The following is a 20860-nucleotide window of genomic DNA, read 5'->3' as shown; positions in this document are numbered from 1 at the left end:
CATGTCGGGTGCCATTCCGTTATAGCATGCCAAGTTTCATGAATTTTAGACGAGTTTTGGATTTACTAGAATTTAAAAACAAAGTATCTCAACGTTTTGCCGGCAATCAATAGTGCCCTGGTGTTTGAAATTCATTCCCATTTCTTGTATGGGACCTGAGCATGCACCCAAGGACATAGATTTGATTTTTCAACCAATTTATATGCACTGGAGTATGTGCATGTAGTTCAAATTTGAATGATGCACATAAAATGCCTAGAAAACCCAGTTAATGTATAAAAATGTCCAATCAAACCAAAAAAAATTCCAAAATTAAACACAACACTGCTCTTGTTCTATGTTGACACTAGAAATTTTTTGAAAGCAATAAGAAGCAATGGATATCGTTTCGTCCCCAAAGCTGGCACGTTCCCTACCGAAACCATCACGCTTGTTGTGAGAAGCTCTGGTTTGTGAGAAGCTTATACCCAAACCTGCCCCAAATGGGACAAATTTTTTACCACGGCATGTTGATGCCCCTCCATGATAGCATGCCAAGTTTCATAAATTTCAGATGATTTTTGGATTTACTAGAATTTAAAACCAGCTATCTCAATGTTTGCAGCCGAGTGATGGTGGCAGGATGTTTGGCATTCATTCTCATTTCTTGCATGGGACCTAAGCATGCAACCAAGGACACAGATTTGATTTTTCAATCAATTTATATGCACTAGAGCATGTGCATGCAGTTCAAATTTGAATTATGCACATAAAATGCCTAGAAAACCCAGTTAATGTATACAAATGTCCAAACGAACCCTGAAAAATTTCAAAATTAAACACAACACTCCTGTTGTTCTATGTTGACACTAGAAAATTTTTGAAAGCAATAAGAGGCAACAGTTATCGTTTTGTCCCTAAAGGTGGCACGTTCCCTACCGAAACCATCACGCTCATTGTGACAAGCTCTGGTTTGTGAGAAGCTTATACCCAAACCTGCCCCAAATGGGATAAAAAATTTACCACTGCATGTTGATGCCGCTCCATGATAGCATGCCAATTTTAATGAATTTCAGACGAGTTTTGGATTTACTAGAATTTAAAAACCAAGTATCTCAATGTTTGTGGCCGAGTGATGGTGGCAGGGTGTTTGATATTCATTCCCTTTTCTTGCATGGGACCTAAGCATGCAACCAAGGACACATATTTGATTTTTCAACCAATTTATATGCACTGGAGCATGTGCATATAGTTCAAATTTGAATTATGCACATAAAATGCCTAGAAAACTCAGTTGATGTATAAAAATGTCCAAACAAACCCCGAAAAATTCCAAAATTAAACACAACACTCCTATTGTTCTATGTTGACACTAGAAAATTTTGAAAGCAATACGAGGCAATGGATATTGTTTCGTCCCCAAAGGTGGCACGCTCCCTACCACTACTGCAGGATGCTGCTAACGCAACACTACGATCAGAGACCCTTTGGTGAAACTGTGTGCGATGCATTAATCACAAATGGGGATGTAAAAAACCGTCAAAAAGATGCAAAATGTTTGCGATGCAGGGCACACGGTTAACCCATTCGAACTGTTTGCGAGGAGGCAGAACAACAGAGATGGGTAGCCATTTCAATGTGTGTGCGATATACGGCGTACAATTTGCTCCGATGAACTATTTGTTATTAGGGAGTGCAATAGAAATGGTTAGCCAGATCAATGTGTGTGTGTGTTATAGGGCATATGGTTCACTCGGATGAACTGTTTTCGATTAGCGAACACAACAGAAACGGTTCAACTTAACAAGATATGTGTGATACATGGCAAACAACCGACTCGGATGAACTGTTTGTGATGAGAAATTACAACACATACGGTTAATACAGTTAGTTCGTGTGCGATTTTGTGTGTACAAAAAACTTTGAAAAATGCAAACTAGTTGCTTGCGATGGCTAGGAGTATCGCACACAATGTGTCGGCGAGTACTCGTGTGCGATGATTAGTAAGTTACACATATGTTTCCTTATGTTAACACTTGTGTGATAAATAACACGTGGCACCGGATACGGTATTCGGGTTGTGTGTGTGCTCCGCTTAGTCTTCCCATGCTCTAGTGAATGCCTCCCGTGCTCCACGTGGTGAATTTTAAAATCCACGCCTCTTCCACTAGTACACCGACGTGCTATACAAATGGTTTTTAATCCCCTTCTGCGACAGCGTTTGGAATTGTCGCCAAGTGAGTGTGGGCGATAGGGGGGAGGGTCCTTCCCACATGACCCAAAAATCTTCGGGGATAGGCCCTCCCTGGACACCAAATGAGCTCGTGTCCGATCGGATGAGGCATTGAAACCCAATCATTTTTGTACGTATGTACACCCCACACAGTGAATCGCAGAAAATCATTTCCGTGGGTATGTACATACCACATGGTGAATCCCAGAAAATCACTTCCGTTTGTATGTATATCACACATAGTTGTTTGTGTGGAAACGTCTGTGCAAGGTGGCCTAACGCAAACAGTTCACTGCCGGAAGCCGTGTGTGATTGTTGTTGATCGAACACACCTATTTTCTAGAAACCGTGTGGGTTGTTTGAGTTCATCGCCCACGGTGCTGTCTGAGCAACTGTCTGCAATAGAAAACCCCAATAAGCAGGGTAATTAGCCTATTATTGATAATCCATGTACTAATCAAATTGATATTTCTTATAAGACACGCCAGATATTTCATATCCGTATAAAAGCAACCAGGATTTCATAATCGAATTACATCAGTTAGCTTCGGCACTCAATTACGCCATTACACAACAGCACCAAGCTTCACATGCAACATCAAAAACCTTTGGAAAGTAGAATCATACATGGTAAATAGACATATGAATCTCATCTGGGAAACTGCAGAAGTGGAAGGCAAATATTGAGCCTTCAATGATGTTGAATGTCCTTGCAACTTTAGGCCAGCGGCTATGGATAATTGTCCGCCCAACCTTTGTCCTCTTCAGCAAGACTTCAATATTGTACCGCGGGTGTTGAGTGATTACCTTACTCGCCTCTTGACCATGCAGGTTGTTTGAGAGGAATCATCGGTGAACTACTTTATAAAGTACTGAAAACAAAGATATGCATAAATCGCCGTTACAAATTTTGAAATGGCGCAAGGGGTAAAAACAAGGTAAAAGAGTTAGTACCATCCTATAGTTGAGGATGTCGTCTTCATTGTGCAAACAAAGATCTTGCTGTTATTCGTCGCAAGTTTCTTCATCCGAACAATCTTTCTGAGTTTCTTGACTTGACTGATATTCATGTACATCTCATTTCCCCATATGAAAAATGGGTCGAACAGTGGGTATAAGCCTCTGACAGCAGGACCTACATGTGCAAGACCAATTTGTAAGAAACCTAAATATTAACATGATTCCTACAACTTCACAATAATGTGCTATTAGCCAAAGGACCATGCTTGAACAAACCTTGATGGTAAACTGCAGTGTCTCCCATTGTTTCCCTACAACACACATAAGGAAGATCTTGATCAGGTTAACTGAGAGTTGCCATACTATCAGTAGAATATGTATTGAGTACAACCAAATTCGATTGGTGTCACATGCATAACAATACAAAATTGAACCCACAACAAATGATAATCAAATTGCAGAGCCGAACCAAACAGTTAAATGGACAGCAGACCAAATGAACCAAAATAGTTAACTGAGCACGACATTGCAGAATAGAAACATGTACTAGAAGATAAGACAGTTAATAAAACAAAGAATACTTGAGAACAGTACTACGAAATGTAGCGATTGTTGGACCAAAGTGTTAACTGAACATTACATTTGGGAGGAGCAAACTATTAACTGAACATCAGATTGCATATTAACATTACAGAGGACAAATCGCTAGAAGGCACTGGCGGTGGCCTCGAGAAAACATAACGAACTATATTTTAAAGTAGACAACCGCGTGGCGATGTCGACGGTGGCCTCGAAGACGAGGTGTTCCTCCAAGATCTGGAGGTCGGCACGCATGGCAGCTAAGGGAGTCCTGGATTAGGGGGTCTCCAAACAGCCAAACTATATCTTTTGGCCGGACTGTTGGACTATGAAGATACAAGATTGAAGACTTCGTCCCGTGTCCGGATGGGACTCTACTTGGCGTGGAAGGCAAGCTAGGCAATACGGATATGGATATATCCTCCTTTGTAACCGACCTTGTGTAACCCTAGCCCCCTCCGGTGTCTATATAAACTGGAGGGTTTTAGTCCGTAGGACAACAGACAATCATACCATAGGCTAGCTTCTAGGGTTTAGCCTCTCTGATCTCGTGGTAGATCAACTCTTGTAATACTCATATCATCAAGAACAATCAAGCAAGACGTAGGGTATTACCTCCATCGAGAGGGCTCGAACTTGGGTAAAACATCGTGTCCCCTGCCTCCTGTTACCATCCGCCTTAGACGCACAGTTCGAGATCCCCTACCCGAGATCCGCTGGTTTTGACACTGACATTGGTGCTTTCGTTGAGAGTTCCACTGTGTCATCACCATAAGGCTCGATGGCTCCTTCGATCATCGCTAGCGATGCGGTTCAGGGTGAGGCTTTCCTCCCCAGACAGATCTTCATATTCGGCGGCTTTGTACTACGGGCCAACTCGCTTGGCCATCTGCAGCAGATTGAGAGCTACGCCCCTGGCCACCGGGCCAGATTTGGAAACATGAACTACACGGCCGACATCCGCGGAGACTTGATCTTCGACGGATTCGAGCCCATGTCGGACGCGCCGTACAGTCTTGACGAGCATGACGTAACTCTGCTGTCGGACAGTATTCAGGAGATCGCATCCGTAGCTACTCCGTCCATCAACCCGGAGCAAGTCACGCCATCCGAGAGCGGAGGGATGGACCCCGCCACGGAGGCCGCACTCTCAGTGGCGATAGAGCCGGATACTGACTTCACCCCTTACGAGAGCCGTGTTGCCGAACCACTGGATTCATCTTCGGTCACGGACTCCAAGCCGCTCGTATCCAAGCCCATCGAGTCCGACTGGGCGCCGATCATGGAGTTCACCTCCGCGGATATCTTTCAACGCTCACCTTTTGGAGATGTGCTAAATTCATTAAGGTCTCTCTCCCTGTCAGGAGAACCTTGGCCGAACTATGTTCGACTAGAATGGGATGCGGACGACGAAGAAATTCGCCGCCCACCCACCACCCACTTAGTAGCCACTGTCGACGACTTAACCGACATGCTTGACTTCGGCTCCGAGGACTTCGACGGTATGGACGACGAAGCCGGAGATGAACCGGAAGCACCACCCACAGGGCGCTGGACCGCTACTTCATCACATGACGTGTACATGGTGGACACCCCCAACGAAGCCAATGGCGACGAGAAAGCGGAGGATGACCCCTCCAAGAAGCAACCCAAGCGCCGACGTCAGCGGCGCCACCCTAAGTCCCGCCATAGCAAAAACAGTGATAACAATAGTCCACGCGACTCCGGAAAAGACGACAACTGCACCACCCCGGTGGCAGAAAATGATCAAGATGCAAACAACAAACATAGTACGGATCCGACGTCCGAACACGAGGACGCCAAAGATAAGCATCATCAATCCCCATCTAGGGAAGAAAACAGTCCGGACGATGATGCACCCATCATCCCGGAAATACACTTAGAGCAAGAGAACCTCCGCAGAAGGCTTACTGCCACAGCGAGAAGCCTAAAGAAACAGAAGCAAATGCTCAAGGTCTCACAAGATACGCTCAACAGCAAGTGGAACAAAGTAACAAAGTATGGTAGAAGCTACCACCCAAATAGCTATCCAAAGCGCAAGCTATTACCGGAATTCGACGACGAGGCCTTAGAGCCCATACAGCCGATAAGTGATACGGCCAACCGGCCGGATCCACCGCCCTGTGAACGCGATAGAGCGGCTAACAAAGACACGCATAAGTCAACACACGTTCTACGTGAGAACTTGCGTCAAAAATCCGGCGCGACCAGATCTATCTATGGATCTAGGAAGCGCGCTATGGTACACAACCAACACTGAATACAACAACCATCCGAACACTATGGCGCATCCCAATACAGGGGTGCCGCACACCCACTATGTTTCACTGATGAGGTGCTGGATCACGAATTCCCAGAAGGATTCAAACCAGTGAACATAGAGGCGTACGACCAACCACAGACCCTGGAGTCTGGATAGAGGACTTCATCCTCCATATTCATATGGATCATGGAGACGATCTCCATGCCATTAAATACTTGCCCCTCAAGCTTTAAGGGCCAGCTAGGCACTGGCTGAAAAGCCTCCCCGAAAACTCAATTGGAAGTTGGGAGGAGCTCGAGGACGCTTTCCGGGCCAATTTTCAAGGGACTTATGTCCGACCTCCGGATGCAGACGATTTAAGTCACATAATCCAGCAATCCGGAGAGTCCGCCCGAAATCTTTGGAACAGGTTCCTCACCAAGAAGAACCAAATAGTTGACTATCCGGACGCCGAAGCCTTAGCAGGTTTTAAACACGGCGTCCGAGACGAATGGCTCGCTAGACACCTCGGTCAAGAAAAACCGAGAACAATGGCAGCTCTAACAAGCCTCATGACCCGCTTTTGTGTGGGCGAGGACAGCTGGTTGGCCCGTAGCTGCACCAGCGACCCAAGCACATCCGAAGTAAGGGATGGCAATGGTAAGCCACGACGCAACAAAAACAAGCGTCGAAATAAAGACGGTAGCCCAGATAATGCGGCGGTAAACGCCAGATTTAGGGGCTCCCAACCAGGTCAGCGGAAAAAGCCTTTCAAAGGCAACAGAGAAGGACAATATGGCCTAAACAAAATTCTTGACAAACTCTATCAGATTCACGACACCCCAGACAAACCTGCAAATCATACCCACAGAGAATGTTGGATCTTCAAGCAGGCCGGTAAGCTAAACGCTGAACACAAAGGGGAGGAGACACCAAGCGAAGACGAGGATGAACCTCGCCAGCAAAGCGCCGGAGGACAGAAAAAATTCCCACCGGAGGTTAAAACAGTAAATGTGATCAATGTGACAAGGAGGAGAAGCAATCACGCACTCCGATGCACATGCGCCATCGAGCCCGTCACCCCTAGGTCCAACCCCTGGTTGGCCTGCCCGATCAATTTTGATCGTAGAGATCACAGTACAAATATCCGGCACGAAGGACTGACGGCCTTGGTGTTAGACCCAATAATAAACGGGTACCATTTCACAAGGGTCCTAATGGATGGCGGCAGTGATCTAAATCTGATATATCAGGATACAGTCCGCAAAATGGGGATAGACCCGACACAAATAAGCCACGGTAATACTACCTTCAAGGGAGTAATACCAGGCCAAGAGGCCCACTTCACGGGCTCTCTACTACTAGAGGTGGTATTCGGTTCTCCCGATAACTTCCAAAGTGAAATGTTAACTTTTCACATCACTCCATTCCGAAGTGATTTTCAAGCACTACTCGGAAGGGCGGCGTTCGCTCGTTTTAACGCAATACCGCATTATGCTTTTCTCAAGCTCAAGATGCCCAGTCCACGAGGCATCATCACAGTTAGCGGAAATACCAATTGTTCCTTATGAATGGAGGAGGACGCGACGGCTCTAACAGCCGCACATTAGACGGCCTCACCAACCAGAAAAAATGGCAGGTCGTCAAGACCACGGACACGATTAGACGAGTCCGGCGCTCCATCATACATAAATGAGGTTCGTTTTCAAACCCTCATAAAACGATACCAGGGGCTTCCCGCGTGTAATGAGGGCCAACCCGGCTCAACTAAGCTTCTTTGGAATTTTGATAATTCGTTCTTCTTTTTGGCATGACAACTTTCACCTAAATTCTCTCCTTTTGCATATGACACTCGTGCTACACCCGTCCAGGACACGGCACAACGGAGACACAGGCGCAGACATGCAGCAGGGACCCGCCCAAAAGGTTTCTTTTTAGATTAAGGCCCTGCGTAGACCTTTTTTACTGTCTGTTGTTGCTCACATCCTCTGGATACTCCACACAACTGAGAAGGATGCCAACGTTATTGGCATGTGGCCATGCCAGGATTTTGCACGTACCTGTACACATGGGATTTCTTATAAAGGGTGTTGTTTAGCCCGATATATGTTATAAAGACCAAACACCTTAGGGAGTGTTCGTCGTCGCGAGTTTGGCCCTATATGCATCAGCTCCGGATCATGTCTTTGGTCAAATGTTGGGTTTGCCCAGCTCCCATGTTTTGGTACCTTATGTTCTGTTATATTGGCTAAGGTAGCACTGGGAGAACTACTGCGATTGTGCCCTGGTTCGTTCGGATGGGCACCTCAGTAGAGAAAGCTGAAAACTGACTGTCATGATATAGCGAGAGACTGGTCAACCACTCGATGACTAATCGGAATCTTCGGGATTCCTCCGCATTAATGAAGGGCCGTTTCCCAGTCATGTACGTACGTGCACCGTATTCGGACGAGCACAGAAGTACCAGGGGTTACATAGTAGCCCCACTGTCAAACTCCTATGGCTAAGTGAAAGTGTTAAAGCAATATAGTCCGATTGCCTTGTTCGCAACGCTATCACCTCCTTAAAGGACCAAGACGTTGGATCAAGTGTGGATATGCATCTTTTGCAAACACCCCCGCATTATATGCATGGGGGTGGAAGCCGACGACTGCAAACTTTTAGGTTATATACATATATACATAAACAGCCGCACAGGAGGCATCATAGTACTTTCGGGCAAAAGTATAAATACAGTGTTGATTAATTCAGAAAAACATTGTTTGTACAATGGGACTACATGTCACTGGAAAATAATATTCTTCGAGCACTAAGCCTCTATCAAGCGAGCGCCTTCAAGGACTTCTTCAAAGTAGTGCTCGGCAGCCACTCGGCCTATGGCCGAACCCTGTGCCGCAACAGTGGTGGCCTCCATCTCCGCCCAGTATGTTTTGACACGGGCTAGGGCCATCAGCGCACCTTCTATGCACGTTGATCTCTTTACAACATCGATGTGTGGCATAGCTTCAAGAAATTGTTGCACTAAGCTAAAGTAGCTACTCGGCCTTGGCCCTCCCGGCCACAGGTGATCCACAACGGACCTCATGGCAAGTCCGGACAACCTATGGAGCTCGGCCCAACCGGTCAATCGCTCATTCAGCAGCAGCGGACGAACTAGAGCGTGAAACTGTGACCAGAATAGATTCTCCACTTCAGGACCTTTCTGATCCTTGAAGTACTCGGCTGCATCAGCAGCACTTGCAGCCAAATCCATGTACTTGTCCGCAGAGTTCCATAGCCGGTCCATAGGAGCATACTTCGGATCTCCAAACTTAGTCCGCAACAAGAAGGGCTTCCCAGACACGATATCTGCAACTTGATTCAGCTCCACCTTCGTCGCTCTAATTTTGGAGCGGGCTTCCTTGGCAGCCACCCGGGCCTTCTCCAGGTCCGTCGCTTTCGCCCTTCTTCTTCAAGAAGCCGGTAACGGTCAGCAGCATCTTTTAATTCTACAACCATCTTGGCTATTTTCTCCTTGCTCTTGCAAGGCGCGGTCTGTTCGGCCCTTAACTCTTCGACCGCCTTTAAAGCGGCCGCATTGGTACTCCTCCCTTGCTCCTTGGCTCGGGTAAGCTCCGCCCGAAGGGTCTCCACGGTGGCAACTCCATCTGCAGTCACAACATATTAAAGATACTGGCATCATGCTGCGATAATGCATAGGAGCACTTGCAGGCTATCTTCCTTGATATCTCACCATTCAATATGCATAGGGATTTGCACCGCTATATTAGCATGCTTGCATTCTTTGTTATAGTTCGCTCTATGTTTTCTTGTATAAGTAGTATAAGGAGATATTGTCTGCGCAGACTGTCCCTCTCCTACCCCACTCCTCCCCATGCTCTCGTGCCAACCCCCAACAACCAACAACGACTCATTAACTTGTGAATCACATGCATGTAGATTTTGTTGATCTCAAAGTTTTGAATCATGCAACACATCTAATATTCAGTTTGTCCCAAGTTTTCTAAATGCAATATTATTTGAACTCTAAAAATATCTTTCACAAGTTTCTGTATTTGTACCAGTTTTAAAATTGTATATCGTTTCAAATTTCAAAATAATTTATGTTTAATGCATTTGAATAATTTCCAAGGTTTAGGAAATGTGAAATCAAATATATTTCCTTAAGTTATGTCTCTTCAATAAACTGAGAATCTTGTGATGGGATAATTAAAGTAAATACTGGATTTCATGATTGTTACATTTCAAATAGAAAAGAACGATAATTCAGTATTGTAATTCTTGGAAAATTCAAGGTACAAATTTCATGAAATTATGTCTTTCATTTTTTATTTCTAGTGAAACATGAGAACTCAATGATAATAATTCTAGAAAAATTACTTATACTAATCTCAGGACTTTTTCTGCCATAAAAAAGTTATGTTTTACTGACGTTGCCTACTGATTTATTAGTGCAGATGTATGTAACCATTTATCTTCATGGTCCAGCAAAGATGAATTAATCCTAATTACATTGCATACTGCCGTTTGGTTTCATTTATTAAACCGTGGTATACCTGCGAGCTCCAACACATTTATTACGTAGTAATTATCTGACATCCTTTCTCTGCCAACATGCATGAATTAACCATGTGTGGACATAAAGTCAATGCACATTTACTTCTGGCATATTGTACCATTAACAAAAAGCAACTCGCCTTTACTTCTCTACAATGCCATGTGAGTATTAAAATTGTATTGGTTCAGTAGCGAAACTAAAAAGGATTGTAGAGAAGTGCGCCTCCGTGTGCTCTTCGTCCACCTCCCATCATGCTGCTCTTACTATGTGACGATCACCAGAAAAATCACTCACCCTACGCCTTGTCAAGCCGCATGTTGACAAGCATGATGTCGGCATCTGCCACATCCAGCTGTCGCTTTAGTTCGGCAAACCCATCAGTCCGGCTAGCCACCGGAGCTTCAACTACCTGCACATAAAGGCGGTCTGGTTATTACCTGGGACTATGATCCTCTGTTTGCCGCCGTTCTCGACGACAACCAGAGTCTCAGGGGCTACTATCTGCATAGGCATACCTAACGTATGTGGTACTATTAAAGGCATACATTATTTCACGTACCTCGAAGCCTTTTAGCAGACTCATAAAAGCTTCATGCAAACCGCTTTCGGCAGATGAAATCCTTTCAATTACCATACCCATTAGCGTACGATGTGCTTCCGAGACGATAGCTTGCCCCAGAAGATCCTTTAGCACGTCCGACCGCACACTATATGAACCCTTGATGTCTCTCTCCTCAGGAGCCGGATACTGGGGATGCCGGGCAGCCAAAGGGTTATCTTCCGGTGATATTGGATCCGGAGATACGCTTCGCGACGACACTTCAAGGTCACCCACTTCTTGGGCTGGGGAGTCCGGGGGAGGCGTTTCGCTCTCCATCATCTCCGGAAGAAGATCCCCCGAAGATGAACTCTGTCGAGAAGAGCTGCGATCCGGACTACAATTTACAAGCATCGGTTATTGTCTTCGGAAGCAAGGTAGGATATCTTCACTAATAAGTACTTTTTGATTACTTATAGCTCGGTAGAGGGATGATCTCCGCACGGACACCGTGCGGCAAGAATGCCCTCCGAGGCAGGACCCTCTGGCGGAGATTTCTTCTCCCATTTGGAAACCTTAGTTTCCGGATCTTCAGAGGTAGTCCTCTTCCTTCCTCGGGGAGGGAGAATATCAAATTCTTCCCCTTGGTTATCCTCCCTCGCAGAGGCGCTCATTCCTTTGATTGGAATAGGTAGCGATGGAGGCCTGCTTTCGCCCTCTTTATTCCCCCCCCTTCATCTTCCTTTGAGGGCACTAGACGAGGTGCTGGCTTGAGCATCTTTTCCAGCACCGGATTGTCCAAGCCTTCAGGAAGGGGGGCCGAACACAGGATCATCTTCGCCATTGCTATCCAGTCCTGGTCAAAGAGCGATTTGTCAGAATGATGTCATGATAAACAAAAGGACAGTGTGTACGGCTAGGGGATTACTTACTTGGGCAGCGAGGCGGTTGCAGCTCAGGCCCACGTCCTCGGTAGTGTCCGGACACTCTATTTGGGGTCCGAAGAACGATTTGTACATCTCCTCATGCGTCATGCCGAGGAAATGCTGAATAGTGCACGGTCCTTCCGGGTTGAATTCCCACATGCGGAGGGGCCGACATTTGCAAGGATGGACTTGACGAACCAGCATAACTTGCATTACCATAACCAGACTGAAATCTCCCTTGAAGAGATCTCGGATACGACTTTGCAGTATTGGCACATCCTTGTCTGGACCCCAGCTCAGCCCCCTGCTGATCCATGACATCATTTGTGGTGGGGGGCCCGAGCAAAAGGTGGGGGCAGCTACCCATTTGGCACTTCAGGGAGCTGTGACGTAAAACCACTCCCATTGCCACAATCCGGACACCTCTGGAAAGGAACCCTTTAGCCATGGAGCGTCAACAATTTTGCTTATTAAAGCACCTCCGCACGCTGCGCACTGCCCCTCGACCATCTTCGGCTTCAGATCGAAGGTCTTGAGCCACAGGCCGAAGTGAGGGGTAATGCGGAGGAAGGCCTCACACACGACAATAAATGACAAGATGTGAAGAAGGGAATCCGGGGCCAGATCGTGAAAATCTAGCCCGTAATAGAACATAAGACCCCTAACAAAGGGATCCAGAGCGAGGCCTAGTCCTCGGAGGAAGTGGGAGACGAACACAACTCTCTCGTTGGGTTCGGGAGTAGGGACGACCTGCCCCCGGGTGGGCAGCCTATGCGAAATTTCGGCGGTCAGATATCTGGCCTCCCTCAACTTCTTGATGTCCTCCTCCATGACGGAGGAAGGCACCCACCAGCCTTGAAGGCTGGATCCGGACATGATTGAAGGTCTGAGGCACCTGACCTGAGCTTTGGGTGTTAGAACTCGAGGCGGGGGAAGGATTCGATTGAGCACATGAGGGGAAAAGAAAAATACTTGTCCCTTTATAAAGGGGATGAATATCAGGCGTCCTCCTCGTGGCTATTCGAGACTTACCTAAGATCTAGGAGTCATACCAACAGGCACGGTTGGGTTACCCACGTTTGTATTGATGAGAATCCCGTGATAAGGGGAACACGATCTCTGCTTTGACAAGACGTGTCAAGAAACCGCCCCGCGTTGTGTGCGGGGCTGGTTAAAGAAAAATGGTTCTAATAATTAATGGGCCGTGGCGTGATGTCATGCTGCCAAAACGCGTCAGCAGATTAGATTTGTGGAAATATTATTCTCTCTACGGTGGTATGTGGAACTTATTTTGCAGGGTCAGACACTATCCTTGTATTCGAACTCTTCCGTGGTGTATTCGGAGGAGGAACCCGCCTTGCAATGCCGAAGACAACACTGCGCGCCGGACTCGTCGTCATTGAAGCCTGGTTCAGGGGCTACTAGGGGAGTCCTGGATTAGGGGGTCTCAGGATAGCCGGACTATATCTTTTGGCCGGACTGTTGGACTATGAAGATACAAGATTGAAGACTTCGTCCCGTGTCTGGATGGGACTCTACTTGGCCTAGAAGGCAAGCTAGGCAATACGGATATCTCCTCCTTTGTAACCGACCTTGTGTAACCCTAGCCCCCTCCGATGTCTATATAAACCGGAGGGTTTTAGTCCGGAGGACAACAGACAATCATACCATAGGCTAGCTTGTAGGGTTTAGCCTCTCTGATCTCGTGGTAGATCAACTCTTGTAATACTCATATCATCAAGAACAATCAAGCAGGACGTAGGGTATTACCTCCATCGAGAGGGCCCGAACCTGGGTAAAACATCGTGTCCCCTGCCTCTTGTTACCATCCGCCTTAGACGCACAGTTCGGGACCCCCTACCCGAGATCCGCCAGTTTTGACACCGACAGCAGCCATAGCGACCTCGTGTGCGCGTGTGGCCACATGCTACTGAGCTCCATGTTATACTGCATGCAAAATGGTTGTGGGCGGCGCTTAATTGGAGGAGGGGGACAGTGATTTCAACGGAAGGTGTAGCGCCGTCGGTCAGGGCATGTGGGACGGGAAAGAAGGAGGATGGTGTGGGTGGGGTGTAGATTACCTGACCATATCAACGAGGCCGCGCAGCAAGAAGAAGGGTCGGCGGCAAGGAGGCCGCCCAGCAAGAAGAAGGGTCACCGGTGAGGAGGCGGGGCTGCAAGAAGAAGGGTCGCCGGCGAGGAGGCGGCGTTGCAAGAAGAAGGGTCGCCGGCGAGGAGGCTGAGCTACAGGAAGAAGGGTCGCCGACGAGGAGGCTAAGCTGCCATTAAGCAATAGTGAAGGTTTGAACTTGGAAAGCAAGGAGGAACAGTGGAAATGTGGCTTTTGGTGGGAGGGAGGGGCGGGGAGATAGATATTTCCGTGGTGGCAAAAACAAATTTGCCCGGTGCCGCGAGAAACTAGCGTGCAAGTGTGGTTCAAGAGGGGGCGGTGGACTGTAGATGACGAAGCTTCCTGCGCAAGCTAGACAACACGGTGCGCCAAGACATTTTATATCACATCCCACACGATTCTTTCTAGTAAACTGTTTATGGTATACCTGATATTTTCATTATGTTTTGAAAAGACAAAATGGTGTTACGGAGGGAAAGGAGGGTGTTTGAATTGCGAGAACATTTACGTACAATGAACATGCAACTAGTACATGAGTGTCGTGTTTAAATTTGGAATTATTCCAGCTTCGTTTGACATTTTTATGCATGAATTGTGTTTTTGGGCATTTAATGTGCATAATTCAAATGTGAACTACAAGCACATGCTCCAGTGCACCAAAGTTTGTTGAAAAATCACATGTGTGTCCTTGGGTGAATTTATAGGTCCCATGCAAGAAATGGGAATGAAATTCAAACATCTGGGCGTCGTGGCTCGGCTGGGAAGATTGAGAAACTTAATTCCTGTAAATCCAAAACACGCTTGAAAATCATAAAACTTGGCATGGTGTCATGACATGGCACCAACATGTTGTGGTAATTTTTTTGGCCGAATTGGGACAAGCTTTGGTGTAAGCTTCTTGCAAACCGGAGCTTCCCTCAAGAAGGCTCATGGTTCCGAGAGGGAATGTGTCACCTCCGTGTGCGAAATGACATACGTACACTACCTTCTCCCGCCTTAATTTTTTTACACAAGCAGATTAGACCAAATAGAAGTATCGTGCTAAATTTTGGAATTATTCCAGGTTCGTTTGGCATTTTTATGCATTAATTGAGTTTATGGGCATTTAATGTGCATAATTCAAATTGGAACTACAAGCACATGCTCCAGTGCACCAAAGTTTGTTGAAAACTCACATGTGTGTCCTTGGGTGAATTTATAGGTCCCATGTAAGAAATGGGAATGAAATTCAAACATCTGGGCGTAGTGGCTCGGCCGTAAAGATTGAGAAACTTGGTTTTTAAATTTCTGTAAATCCAAAACACGCCAGAAAATCATGAAACTTGGCATGGTGTCATGACATGGCACCAACATGCTGCGGTAATTTTTTTGGCCGAATTGGGACAAGCTTTGGTGTAAGCTTCTTGCAAACTGGAGCTTCCCTAAAGAAGGCTCGTGGTTCCGAAAGGGAACATGTCACCTCTGTGTGTGAAATGACATACGTACACTGCCTTCTCCTGCCTTAATTTTTTACACAGGCAGATTAGACCAAATAGAAGTATCGTGCTAATTTTTGGAATTATTCCGGGTTCGTTTGGCCTTTTTTATACACTAATTGAGTTTCTAGGCATTTAATGTGCATAATTCAAATTTGAACTACAAGAACATGCTCCGGTGCACCAAAGTTGGTTGAAAAATCACATGTGTGTCCCGGGGTAAATTTGTAGGTCACATGCAAGAAATGGCAATGAAATTCAAACATCTAGGCGTCGTGGCTCGGCCGTAAAGATTGAGAAACTTGGTTTTTTAATTCCTGTAATCCAAAACACGCCTGAAAATCATGAAACTTGGCATGGTATCATGACATGGCACCAACATGCTTTGGTAATTTTTATGTCCGATTTGCAAAGGCGCACACATTAACAATCAACAAAGTCATTTTGAAACAAGTGTCGTCTTGTTACAAATCGGAAACAAAAAGTATTATTGAAACCGTGGGTGTTCTACTTACCAATTACGTGCCTCTACGCGTCCCTTTTTTATTGGCTAGGAGGAGCCGTGCGGGGTAGCTATGTGAGTATGGGAGGCGTGCGATCAGACCCCAGCGCATGCTCACCGGAGGAGAGCCCTTTGACCTCTACCTGCCGCGCACCTTCCTCCCAACGTCTTCATTAATGGCGCCCGAGCCCCTATTCTATAGCGTGGCTATATGTCTCACTGGACTAAGATTTAAGAGAGAAAAATGAAAATCTGAAAAGAAAGTTTTGCACGGATCTTGATGTAAGATCCGACGAACCTACATAGCATCGACTGCGACTTATAGCAAGCATGATGAATATTAAGGACGATGACAGTGGATAATAATTGTCTTACATATTTAGGAACATAATTAAAAAAGCCACATGCGGCAACGCCTAAAATACACAAGGGCAAAAGAAGAAGGAAGACAACGATCTGGCTTGTTGATCTCTACTTTCTTGATGCGTTGCTGCAGGCCGCCGGAACTAGTCTCTGCGGCGAGCGGCGATGAGCTCTTTCTTGTCCTCAACATGCTGCTTGAGAACATACATGGATTCCTCCACCAGACTTCTATGCTCGATGGGCGACATGGCATTCTCGTCCATAAGTTTCTCGATGATGACGCTGGTCCTCTTCAACAAGGCTGTGGTCTCCTCCTACTACTCCGCACTTCCGACGATCTTCGCCCTCAGCAGGTCGTGCTCGGCCAAGAGCTTCGCATTGCTCTCATTTAGTTGCTGGATGACACTGGTAGGCTGTTCAAAAGAGGCTTTCATGTCGTCCTGCAACCTCGCCCAATCGGATATCTGATCCATATGGCTATGCACGATTGCATGCATGCGCCTGTAAGAGTCCTCGCCTACCCGCGAGACATTTTCCCAGGCCGCCGCAGCGCGGGAGGACATCTCTGCTGCATTCGCGGCACTGCGGGACATCTCTTCTACTTCCGCGGCGCGGCCGGACCAGTTTGCTGCATCGACAGTGGGGCGGGACCTGCATGCTGATTCGACAGCGTGGCGGGACCTTTGTGCTGCTACGGCCGCACAGTGGGACATGCTGGCTGCATTCGCGACGAGGCGGGACATCTCTCGTGCTTCCGCTTCTATGCTCGCATCTCCCTGGTGGCAATCTCTCGACCCAGAACTCACGTTGCCCATGGCAGATGCAAGGGAACAATGATGAATGACTTGTTTGTTTTTGTGGATGAGGAGTTGAGGAGGAATGTGTAGTCATCTTGGAGTAGTAGTATTTATAACCGGGTACTAATATGCTCCTAGGTGGGAAACCATTTAGGTTTTGATCGGTGTGAACAGGTTTGCAATTTGGAATGTGGCGGGACGCAGGCTCAAAATTTATTGATTGTTATAAGTGCGGCACTATTCCCGAAAGGCGTAACGTGGGCACACCTTCCCGGCCGCGTACGTGGCGTTTGCACCATAGGGTGCACCGCAATAGGCAATATTAGCACACGTCTTGTACCAACAACCGCGCGCACTCGTTATTACCATCGCGCACACTTCTTTTAATTAGAATGTGTGTGCCCGTCTAGTGCACACATGTTGATTGTTGTGCCTAATCGCAAATAGGTCATCCGTGTGAAGTGTATGCCATCAACCGCAAACACTTTGATCTGGCTGACCCATTTCTGTTCTGTTGCCTAATCGCAAACAGTTAATCCTTCTGAAGCGTAAGCCCTTAATTGCACACACCTTTATCTAGCTTCCCATTTCTATTGTTCTTCCTCATCACAAACAGTTCATCCAAGTGAACCGTATGCCGTATATCGCACATGCCTTCATCTGGCTGCATGTTTATTTTGTTCCGCCTCATCGCAAACAGCTAATTGAACTGAACCATATGCCCTGCATCGCACACGCAACTAAAATATGAACCGTGTTTGATTGGTTCCATCGCAAACATTTTGCACCTTTTTGATGGTTCTTTTACACCACCGTTTGCGATTATTGCATCGCACACAGTCTCGTCGAAGGGTCTCTGATCGTAGTATCACGTTAGCAGCATCCTGCAGTAGTGTTCCCTCATCGGTTTCCCACCACCAGCTAATGGCCTGCTGCATATAACCCAGGCAGTAACACACCGCCGCAACACTCTGTGCAGATCTAGTCCTCACCCATCTACCATTAGTTATTCCAAGCATGCCAGGCAACGACCAAAGCTTCGATGTCGACGCCTACCCGCGTTACATCTTCGGTGAGGAGTACGAGCCAGAGCAGGTCAGGGAGCAAGAGCTTCATCGGTCGGTGCAGGCACCATGGCCCATTGGTAGCGATATCGGCGTGACAGTCCTTGGGAGCACAATCGACATATTGCAAAGGAGGTGTGATGAGCAGTTTGCCATCCGTGCAAAAGATCCAAAGCTGCTTGGCGGCATGATTGACGACCCACCCGAAGAGCCGCCGTCACTAGTGCTCATCGAGAGCCTAATGCCCCGCAAGGAAAGGGTAGAGGACATCTACGATTCAGCCAAGACACAGGCGGCCTGCGGCTTCATCATTGCCCGCGGGGGCCGTGTCAACCTCAATCCTGATGATGTGGTGGCCAGGCTTCAACGCATCCTTGGTGGAGTTGACATCCCCGACGAAGTAGAACATCGCCAACATGATATCTTGAGGATACAGGTGATGGACGGAATTTGCTACCAGGCCAGAGACATGGAAATGGAGCGGTTCCATGGAGTTGTCATGCGCGCGATTGCATGCTGTCAAGCTCTTCTGGAAGAGGCCCAATAGCCCCAAGAGCCTCCCAACGCTAGCAGCTCCGTAGGCGGAGGCAGGTCGGGACACTTGGAGTGAACGGCCGCAAGGGTTCTATGCTGATCATGGCGTCCGAGAAGACCATCGTCGGAAGGCCGCCAGCTCAACCTTTTAGGTTATATTTTATTATAATTGTATGCATATGTAGGTCGTGAGTGTTCTGGGCCTTGCTGCATGTGGCATTTTAAATTATCTTGAATATGTAAGACGATTATTAAGAATTATTAACCGTTGCCATTGTAAATTTGCCTCAACAACGAGCATAGCGCGTGCAGGGACGCCAGAGTGGAGCGCTTCGCGGCCGCCACAACGGCGAGAAACCACATGGTCAACCTTCTGCCATCAATAAATTTTGACCTTGTTTCTCGTCACATTGCAGATTACAACGCACTAAGTAATTGCAAATCTGTTCACACCTATCAAACTAATATGTGTTCACACTTAGCACCGGGCTATAAAAAGTACCCACTCAAAAATCACTTCACAGTTCCTCTCCTCATCACCCACAAAACTGGTATTTCCTGTCAAGTCGTTCCGCCATGACCGGTAGGAGGAGTTTAGGGTGGACATATAACCAGGAAGCAAAGACCAATTGTTGGATTTTGGGTTCCGGCAGACCCTTGAGGTTCGAACACTGGGGTGCGCGCGGAGATTTTGCCTCCTACCTACCCGCAACCCTCCGCCATGCTAAGATCTAAAGTAAGGAGAGAACAACACAAGAGACACATGGTTTATACTGGTTCGGGCCACCGTTGTGGTGTAATACCCTACTCCAGTGTGTGGTGTGTGGACTGCCTCTTGGGCTGGTGATGATGAACAATACAAGGAAGAACAGCCTCGCGAGGGTCTGTTCTTGGCTGAGGCGATGAACTGCTGGGAGGAGTTCAACCACCTTTCTCTCTCTCTCCCTCTCTGCTCTCCTTTTGCCGAACCCCCTTTGTTGTCTGGGTGGCTAGTCCTATTTATAGAGGCCCTGGTCCTCTTCCCAAATATTGAGCGGGAAGGGAGCCAACAATGGCGGGCTAATTTGAAGGGGGACAGCAAGTATCAGCTATCCTGACAAAAGCGGTCTTCGCCTGCGCAAAGCTCTGATGATGACGCCATCTTGGGCTCCACGGTGACCTCTGTCTCATAGTCCTCCTGGTCTTGGTCTCGTTTCACTGAAATGGCAACCTTTGCCTGATGCCTCGGTACTCTGCGGCTGCGCTTGCCCCCTTTGCACTAAAGAGGAAAGGAGGACGCTGCGCGGGCTGGCACCCGCCTGGCGCCCTGAGTCGTCATGGCTTGCGTCACGGGCTCCTCGTGAGGTACCCTGCCTTGATCTCTCCACCTCCTCGTGAGCCAGCCTGACGAGGCCGTGCCTGAGGAAGCTTCGTGTCGTCCGCCTCGCGAGGCTTGGCCACTCGCGAGGGTCTTGGGTTTGTGTTGGTGAAGATGGGCCGTGCTGGGCCCCCCTTTGAGCCACGCCACAGGCCACAGGCAGGCAAGTCTGGGACCCCCGTTCCCAGAACGCCGACAGTAGCCCCTGGTCCCAAGGCGCGCCCGGACTTGGCCGTGCAGGGAGGCGGAAGGGCAAGAACGAAGCGCCACGGGCCCTAACAGCCTGCGGCCTTGAGCGCCGCGTGGCGGCTGACTGGACGTGTGCGCCTCCACTTCCCCATGATGCCTCGGCAACTGCACGGACGGGACAAGTCCCTGCATGCAAAAACGGATCATGATTACCTGCGATCATGGAGGCCGGTGGTTGGCCTTCGCCGGCTATAAGTACGGAACGGCGCGCGCGCTTCCAGCCCACCCCTCCTTGCTTCTCCTTCTTCCCGATCCTTGCTCCGTCTTGCCGCGATGGCTCCGATCCGCCGGTTCTCGGCGGCAGAAAAGGGAAAGGCTCCCCGAGAGGGGCCAGACCCTCTCCCGCTGAAGA

Source organism: Triticum dicoccoides, chromosome 5A, assembly GCF_002162155.2.
Source record: "Triticum dicoccoides isolate Atlit2015 ecotype Zavitan chromosome 5A, WEW_v2.0, whole genome shotgun sequence".
NCBI lineage: Eukaryota > Viridiplantae > Streptophyta > Magnoliopsida > Poales > Poaceae > Triticum > Triticum dicoccoides.
The sequence above is the reverse complement of the archived record's forward strand: the minus strand, read 5'-3'. Positions refer to the sequence as shown.